We start from the raw sequence: 8596 nt of genomic DNA on the forward strand, positions 1-8596 counted from the left end.
CCCTACTCCGACGAACACCGAAGCAAGGTAACCTAACTCCCTATCTCTATTTTAATTATTTTTTTAGAACAAAATTACAAACTAAAATTCTTATTATTAGTTGTATTCGAATTGAACAAATTAATTAAAGAAACTAAAATACAAACAGAAATATCTTAGGATTGCTGAAAAACTTTCTGTATTTTTATTGTTGATTTTTTCTTTTCTTTTTTTTATTATTTGTTGCAAATCGTTGGATATTAGTAAAACGAAACATGGTGGTTATTTATATTCGACATATAAGAGCATTTTAGTGTTTTTTAGGAAAAAAATAAAAATCATTTTTTTTTGCTGTGGAAGTAAAATAAAAAATATCGAATTTAAATAACAAATAAATGCATGAAAAGGAAAATATATTCGAATGTAAAAAACTAAATAACCTTGAAAATACTACTTGTACTTCTGCTGAAAAACCGAGAGGCTGCCCCATTCTTCTTACATTTGATTTGGCAATTTATAGCCATTCTCTTTACATAGCTTTTACATAAAAAAAATAGCAACTTGTGGTGACCATGCTTTAGATCAAATCTCACATGCATTGTTATCCTTGTCAGTTGGCAGGAAATATGCATTAGTGGAAGCTTGGTGTAATGCTTGGATGAGGACAAAATCTGGGGTCTACAATTGTAATCACCTTGAATTATTTAAAATTATTATTGTGGATATGGTTGAACGTTCGATTGAATCGAATCAAAAATTTTGAGTTATTTAAGTTGATAAGTCATATCTTTTAACTCAAACTTTATTTAATTTTTTTAATCGAGTTATTCGAGTTTTTGTTCAAATTTAATTTTAGATATTTATAATATTATAGTGTTATTTGATTTGATTCAGAATTTAAAAAAACGAATTGAATTTATAAAATTATGTATTAAAATTAATTAAAATTAATTTATTTAAATCAAATAAAAATTTGATTCTTCTAATTGAATCAAATTTCGCTCGTAATAAACATTGTGTGATTCCTTAAGCAAGATCGAGAGTTCAAACCTTGGTGTTTGTGAATAGAATAAATTGGATTGCGAGGGTTGTCTTTACCTCTGCAATATCATATCTAAATTAGTTAAATCAATAAATAAGATAACAGTGACTAATAAAAAAATATTTTTTTTACCAAACCTCGTTTTATAATTTCTTATCCATTATCTAACATAATTACTTCTGGATACAAAATTTCACCAAAAAGTATCCTTCCATTTCCGCCCATCCTTGTTTACAAAAATATCCGATCAATGTTTAAAATATCAGCCATGAAGATACTAGATACGTATCACAGTTAGGGGTGTAAACGAGCCGAGTCGAGTTTGAGTATTGCTGAGCTCGACTCGACTCGAAAACTTTGAAATGGAGCTCGGCTCGACTCGAAAACTCGCGAGCTTAAAATTTTTAAGCTCGACTCGAACTCGAAATCCTGAACTGAAGCTCGTGAGCAGCTCGAAAAGGCTCGAAATGAAGAAAAAAATTCTTAAACTTAACAAGATTGAATCTTCAAACTCAAACTCGAACCTGAACCTTAAATACATGAAAGTCTTATTGTATTTTTAAAAAAAAATGAACACATAAATGTTAATATTATTAATAATTTATTTAAAAAAAATAAAATCTTAATATATTATATTTTCGAGCTACTCACGAGCTTTTCGAGTCGAGTATCAAGTAGCTCGTTTCGGCTCGTTAAGAATTCGAGTCGAGATCGAGTTCGAGTCGAGTCCATTCGATCCGAGTATTTATTGAGCCTTGATCGAGTCGATCTCGAGTAACTCACGATCTATCTCGTCTCATTTACAGCCCTAATCACAGTTGAAGCTGTACCGCTCAGTCATCTAATGGAGCTTCAAACTTTCTGCCCACCCTCTTTTGCAGGTAACCACATCTCTCCCTTTTCTTCCTACTAGCTTGGAATCTTGCTTAGCTTTAGTTTTCTCACAAGACCCATAGATTCTTATATAAATGGTCAATACTTAATTAAAGATCAGTATGCTAATAGTAAGGTGGTTATTTACTTCTCATTATCAGAGTTAATTCCAATTGTTGTAGGAAGTATGATGTTTTTGGTTCGAAGCCAAATTCAGCAATGGAAGAATCAATGTGGATTTAGTGTGAGTACCATGCTTTCGGGGCATAGATTCTATAAGCATTCAGTATCAAGGAGGAAATGTGTCTCAAAAAGTACCAAATCTTTGGTCTCTTGTTCTTATAGCATCGAGAAGAATGATACTTTACCATCCTTAAAACAGCTGAGTGATGCGAGAGTGATTTATGCTGCAGCTCCTGCCCTGGGTCATAACAAGGTATAGTTATTGTAGTTGTTGATTTCATACTTATGAAAAAGTTTAGTGCTTATGAATTTCTTATATAAAGAGTTTGTACTCTGCTTTTTGGTTCTCTAAGTTTCTTATATTTAGGGGTAACATGATCTTGGTTTTGTTTTCTTTTTGGTACATAAAACTTAGTTTAGTTTTAAGACATGAGTTTCTATGCATTTCATTCTTGAACCTCAGCCTTTTTCAGTAATTAGAGAGGTAAATAAAGTTCATCTTCAAAATTTCTGTTTTGGCTTGCGCTGTTGTAACTATTCTGGTCTCCTTTAGATGGATATAAATTTTATATAATTTTTCCTTTTCCCATTTTTTTTCTTTTATAGAAACATCATTTAGGCATCCATTTTAGTGACAAGACTAAAATCTATAAATTGGAGGGAACTCTTATCTGTTTGCCTGTTTCAAAGCAAAATATCTTTCATGTTGATTAACTTGGAATATTAGAAAATTAGTTTTATTTGGAATGCATGTTTCAAGTCAAACGCTTCGTTCTCAGGGATGAAATGCTTCTGTTTCTAATTGTGTTGTTTTTCTTTCATTGAAAGTGCAACATGGTGAATAATTTGATTCCCATGTTTCTAATCTATTAAATATAACACAGTTCTTCGAAGGTTTGTTTATTCCTTTTATTATGGTTTTCTTACTGCTATAGGAGGCGCATCCAGAATCCAGTGCTAGAGTTCCTGCAATTGTGACAGCTCTTGAGCAGATGGAGCTTACCTCAAAGGTACCAAAATGAATAATTTTCTGTCCCTGTTTATTTCTGTGTCATCTGTCTTCAGTTGTTCATGTTCCTTGTTGATGCCTGTTTCACGCTTGAACAATTATCTATTATCTCAATCAACTTGCATCTAAGACTGCCATTCTTTGACACCTGTGCCCATTAAAAAGCATAATGTCGTTGTACAAGTTTGAATGTTCATGGCAATAGGTACTAAAGACTGGGTGTTCGAAAGGAAAGTATAGTTTGCTAGTAAGAAAAACATTTTTGTGTTTTACTTAAAGCAAAGTCGATTATAAGACATTTCATTTGAGACTAGGATGGCATTTTTTTAACCATTTTCTTTTTGTTGTTTGATTAAAATTTATTCTTTAAAATAAGAATTTACAAGGAGATTTTTCTGTTGAAAGAACCATCTCTATCAATGAAGTTTAATTTCCATTGGTACTTTGGTAGTCTATGGCTTAGTTGATTGTTTGGTTCTTTTCCCATATTTTAATTGGATTTGGAAGGAAAATTCCAATGAATTAAATGCAATTCATTGCCCTAATGAACTGTGGATGGAATGGAAGAGAGAGGTGGCACCTTTTTTTTATTAAAAAAGTATGAATAATAGAGATGTGTAGTTTGAAGAAAATTGAACTGGATTAGATTGATGGTAGAAAGCTTAGTACAGTTTTATAATGATATTATTTTGAAAATTTCCTTTTGTATTAATCAGTTTCGTGGCTCAGACGTCCTTGAACTTCAAATTTTCAATCTTGCTTCAGTTGATGATGTTGCCAATGTTCATGCGAAGGCCTATGTATATGGCCTTGAAAAGGTGGCTTCCTAGTTACATGCTACATTTTCTGTTCCATATATTATTTGAAAATGAAACTTCATTGGCTGCATGTTTTATGCTATAGGCTATGGATCAGGCTTCCGAGCAGGGTCTTATTGTTATTGATGGTTCTGGACCAACATATGCTACTTCCACAGTAAGTATATTGTGTTATATATTCTTGCTTTCTTCTTAAGCTTGTGTAATTGTACAAGCAGTAAAAGAGATACTAACAAAAATTATATACGAATGCGTCATTCAAAATGTTTTTTCCTTTCGATGCTTAAAACTTTAAGATTCAAGATTAGTCGTGATATATTTCCTTTTATTAAAAAAAAAGACATATTTCATGTATACAAACTCTGCAGTTATTCCCAACAGATTCATTACAAGAGTTTTTCTTCTTTTAACAAGAAGTATTCTCAAGTATGTACCTCAGAACGTATAACAAGATCTCTATTCATTGAAGAATTTTCTTAGCTTATTAAACAAGCAAACCATTACAGTCTTCATATGTCAATTTTATCAACAGATTCCCTGTTAATTTCTATATCAAAACTGTTCATATAATTTTATGTATATTCTCTATTAACTGTGTGCATAACTAATTGAAGCTGATTAGCTAAGTCTTTGATATTCTTAAGGAAAGGCCAATTTTTGGATTTGCTAACAAAGATCAATTTATTTTGTTTATCATGAATTCGTAACTAGGAATATTAACTGTATATCACATTTTACACATTTCAGAAAAGAAAAAAAATCATCTTCAATTAATAAGAAAAGAGAAAATAAGATATCCCTAAACTTATGTAATTAATAAGGTTATTGATGATAACTTTTTATGGATTTATTTATTTTTAATTTGATTAGTATCTTGCTCATATTCCCTTTTTAAAACTACGAATTCTGCTATTTTTCTCAATTCAAAGGAACTGGAGCTAAATTTCTGAAAATATTCTGATGTTCTCTTAGCATTCTTATTGATATTGCCCGTCTAGCTCAGTTGGTAGAGCGCAAGGCTCTTAACCTCGTGGTCGTGGGATCGAGTCCCACAGTGGGCAATTCATAATTCTGACTGCTGGAGGTCTTCCACGGAAGCTGCTCTCAACCTGGCGTTGGGGGCAGCCTACTATCCTACCTCCCCTTATCCCATTACATATGGGAATAGGGTCAGCTAATTTTTTTCTTAGCATTCTTATTAAATAAAATTAAACAAGTAATTGGTTGAAGGCATGAAGTTGCTTAAAAATGGCTTCAGGGTCTTAAATATCTGTGTTCATATGACTTTTATCCGCCTCTTTTGTGATGCAGACATTCCATGAGTCACTAGTTGCAGCTGGAGCAGGACTTGCCTTAGTTGATTCAGTGGTGATGTCTCAACCTAGAACGTTAGTTGCTTAAATGGTTATATCTTTCAATAGCTCCTCCCCTCTTGACTTTCAATCGTTTTGTTTCTAGAAGGTGAAAGTTTTATTCTCCAGTATCTGCTATAAAGCAATCAAACACATTTGTAAGATTGGGAACCAAAAATAGCTTAAGTGCATCAAGTTGAATGGTGAGCCTCAAAAGGCATCTTGGAATATGGCTTTCTTCCTCAAATAGTCGAGCCATATATGCAAGAGTAAATTCTTGGGCCTTGAATTTCTGCCTCAAAAAGGGGCTCAAGGAATAAACTAAGGGAGAGAGTGGGTAGAATCTGTCATGAAGAAGCAGAAAGAGAAAGGGGGACTGATCATATAGGCCTAAGATCAGACCACAAAATGCTTTGGCCTATAGATCAGACTGCTTTGTATGAAACCATGCAGTGATTGATGAGGTTTCTTGAGGCCTAGGATTAGCTTGCAAGTTGTTGACACTGTCGTTCTGGTACACCAGAGTTTTGAAACTTTTCTTTTCTTTCTTCTTATTTGACCTCTTAATTTTGCCACAACTGTGATGCAGCCGATGTTAGATATGATGTTTGTAGGAAATTCCCGGTTGCCTAACATGATATGCCTTAATTGATGGTTCTAGGCCTTTTTTTTAGCTTCATACGACTTACATACACTTAGGACCAACTCCTAAAATCTAGATGGATCTTCTTTTCTTAAATTTCTATTAAGGTCCGATAACTACAACTTTATAGTCTTTTGTTTGGTTAATACACTTCAATTGTTTTAAACCTTAATGCTTAGGGACATGTTCCCATACTCTTTGAAATTTGGAAACGTTGCTCAATGCTGTACAGACTAACACGCTTTCTTATTATGAGATGTGGAAGTTATTGTGTTTGAATCTCTAATACCCAAACATATTATCATATTCAGGTTGCAGCATCAAAGAACCAACTAGATCCACCTACTGCTTTTGCTTTGATTAGACCTCCGGGACATCATGCTATTCCGGAAGGTTCCATGGGTTTCTGTGTTTTTGGCAATGTGGTTATTGCAGCTCGTTATGCTCAGCATGTACATGGATTGAAGAGGGTTTTTATTATTGATTTTGATGTTCACCATGGTAAAGGAACAAATGATGCCTTCTTTGAAGACCCAGAAATATTTTTTCTTTCAACCCATCAGGTACATAACTTGTCTGGTACATGTCAACATTTTTTAACTCTTCATTTGAAACTTCTGTAAATTTCTAAATGCTATAGGTATAGACAATGCCGAGTATTTGTTTTGCTGTGTTTCTCTTTTCAAACCGGCACAAAATGGTGTTTGTGAGGATAATGCATCTTTAGAATTTTAAATCAGAACAAATTAGTAGCTAATAAATAAATTCCATTTTCAATAATGTTGTTACAGGCTGGAAGCTACCCTGGCATCGGAAAATCGATCAGATAGGTAAACGAGCTGGTGAAGGAGCAACACTCAATCTACCTCTACCTGGAGGCTCAGGTGATACTGCAATGAGAACTGTTTTCGATGAAGTCATCGTGCCCTGTGCTCAAAGGTTCAAGCCAGATATAATCCTTGTCTCTGCTGGGTAAGTTCTCCTTGGCCCTCAATGTTAAATTTTTGACACTATTCTCTCCCTGGTTAGATAATGAATCGAGTGTACTGACAATCGAATTGGATTGGAATGTAAATAAAAAATCTTATTCCTTTATTGTACTTTGAAGAAGATTATATCTTCAGCATGGGTTCAGATTGATGTTTCTGCAGGTACGATGGTCATGTATTGGACCCGCTAGCCAACCTACAGTTTACAACAGCAACGTACTACATGCTTGCATCCAACATCAAACATCTTGCCAAAGATTTATGTGGCGGTCGCTGCGTATTTTTCCTGGAAGGAGGATTCAACCTCAAGTCACTTTCGTATTCCGTGGCAGACTCATTCCAAACATTTCTTGGCGAGCCAAGTTTGGCAGGTTGAAATAGCTCAGTTATAACTACCAGTCTTCACTATAATGCCTTCTAAACTGGTCATTCTCTTAACTGTAATATAATCTCTTTATAAAAAATTCTTAATATTTTTTTATACTTTTTATAATATGTTTGGTAGGAGCGTTTTAGTACATGGATTGGTGACAAAGTAATTTGAATTGATAATTTTTAATCACTCACATGATTTAGATTGAATAAAAGAGAATAATAAATATCACTTATGTTTAATAGACATTTTTTATTTGAGTTCTTATTCATCTTTAATATTATCAGACATTTGTGATTCTACTTTTTAGAGTAAATCTAGTGAAAAATATTGAAACGAAAATCAAGATAATAACGGAGACATTTATTTTTTTATATTTTAAATTTAAGGTTCGTTTTGTTTTAGAAAATATTTTCTATTTCTATTTTCTGTTTTTATTTTCAGAAAAAAAATTTCATTTTCAGGTTTTTTCAAAAAATAGAAAACATATTTGATTAATAAAAATAAAACTTATTTTCAAAAATAAAAATAATGAAAACGCGTTTGGTACCCAATTTTCTAAAAGAAAAATAAACAAAAAATTATTAAATAATTAAAGTAAAATATAAATATTAGAAAAATATAATAATAATAATAATAATAATAATAATAATAATAATAATAATATGATTAAATAAATGAAAGTTTTGAAATCAATAAAAAAGATTACAATATTTTTTTTTCCATAAAAAACAATAATTAAATGTGATAAAAAAGAAATAGCTATGATCACTTCATAATGAATATACTTGTTTTGCATATTTAATTATGTCTATAATTAATCTATAATGATGTAGAAATCTCTCCTCTAACTTGAGTCATTTCAACAGTTTGTGACATGTCAAATATAATATGCTCATCGTCTGAATTAGACGAAGTTGCTTCCGTGTCATCAACCTCTTGTTCGTTTTCTCTTTCACCCTCTTCAAATAGTTCATCATTTTCAGCTCCCAACCTAATAAATTACGCATTGTACAACATGCTTTTGGTATATGACTTTGTTTTCTAAGAGGATAATTGGGCATATCTCTCAATATAGCAAATTATTTTTTCAACACTTCGCTCAATCACATTTCGGACAAAAGAATGTCTCATATTAAATAATTCTTCTTTCCCTCTTGGTTGATATCTACCTAAAAAGTCACATGCATGATACCTTTGTCCATGAAATGGTGTTTAAAATCCTGGTATTCTGGACTACCACATAATATTTACCTACAATTCAATTCGAAACACTCACAAATAAAAAAAATTATATATAATACATAAATAATGTTAATTAATTGACTTTTATCA

The 8596-nt window shown here is 32.1% G+C and overlaps 1 non-coding gene and 1 pseudogene across 1 annotated transcript; both read left to right on the forward strand.

Moving 5' to 3' along the window:
- The first annotated feature begins 1842 nt into the window (after positions 1-1842).
- LOC120122662 lies at positions 1843-7279 on the forward strand (annotated as a pseudogene).
- TRNAK-CUU lies at positions 4893-4965 on the forward strand. Its single transcript has one exon. It is a non-coding gene; the product is annotated as a tRNA-Lys (tRNA).
- Positions 7280-8596: the final 1317 nt, after the last annotated feature.

The sequence above is a fragment of the Hibiscus syriacus genome, unplaced genomic scaffold (genome assembly GCF_006381635.1).
Source record: "Hibiscus syriacus cultivar Baekdansim isolate YM2019G1 unplaced genomic scaffold, ASM638163v2 tig00110387_pilon, whole genome shotgun sequence".
Lineage (NCBI taxonomy): Eukaryota > Viridiplantae > Streptophyta > Magnoliopsida > Malvales > Malvaceae > Hibiscus > Hibiscus syriacus.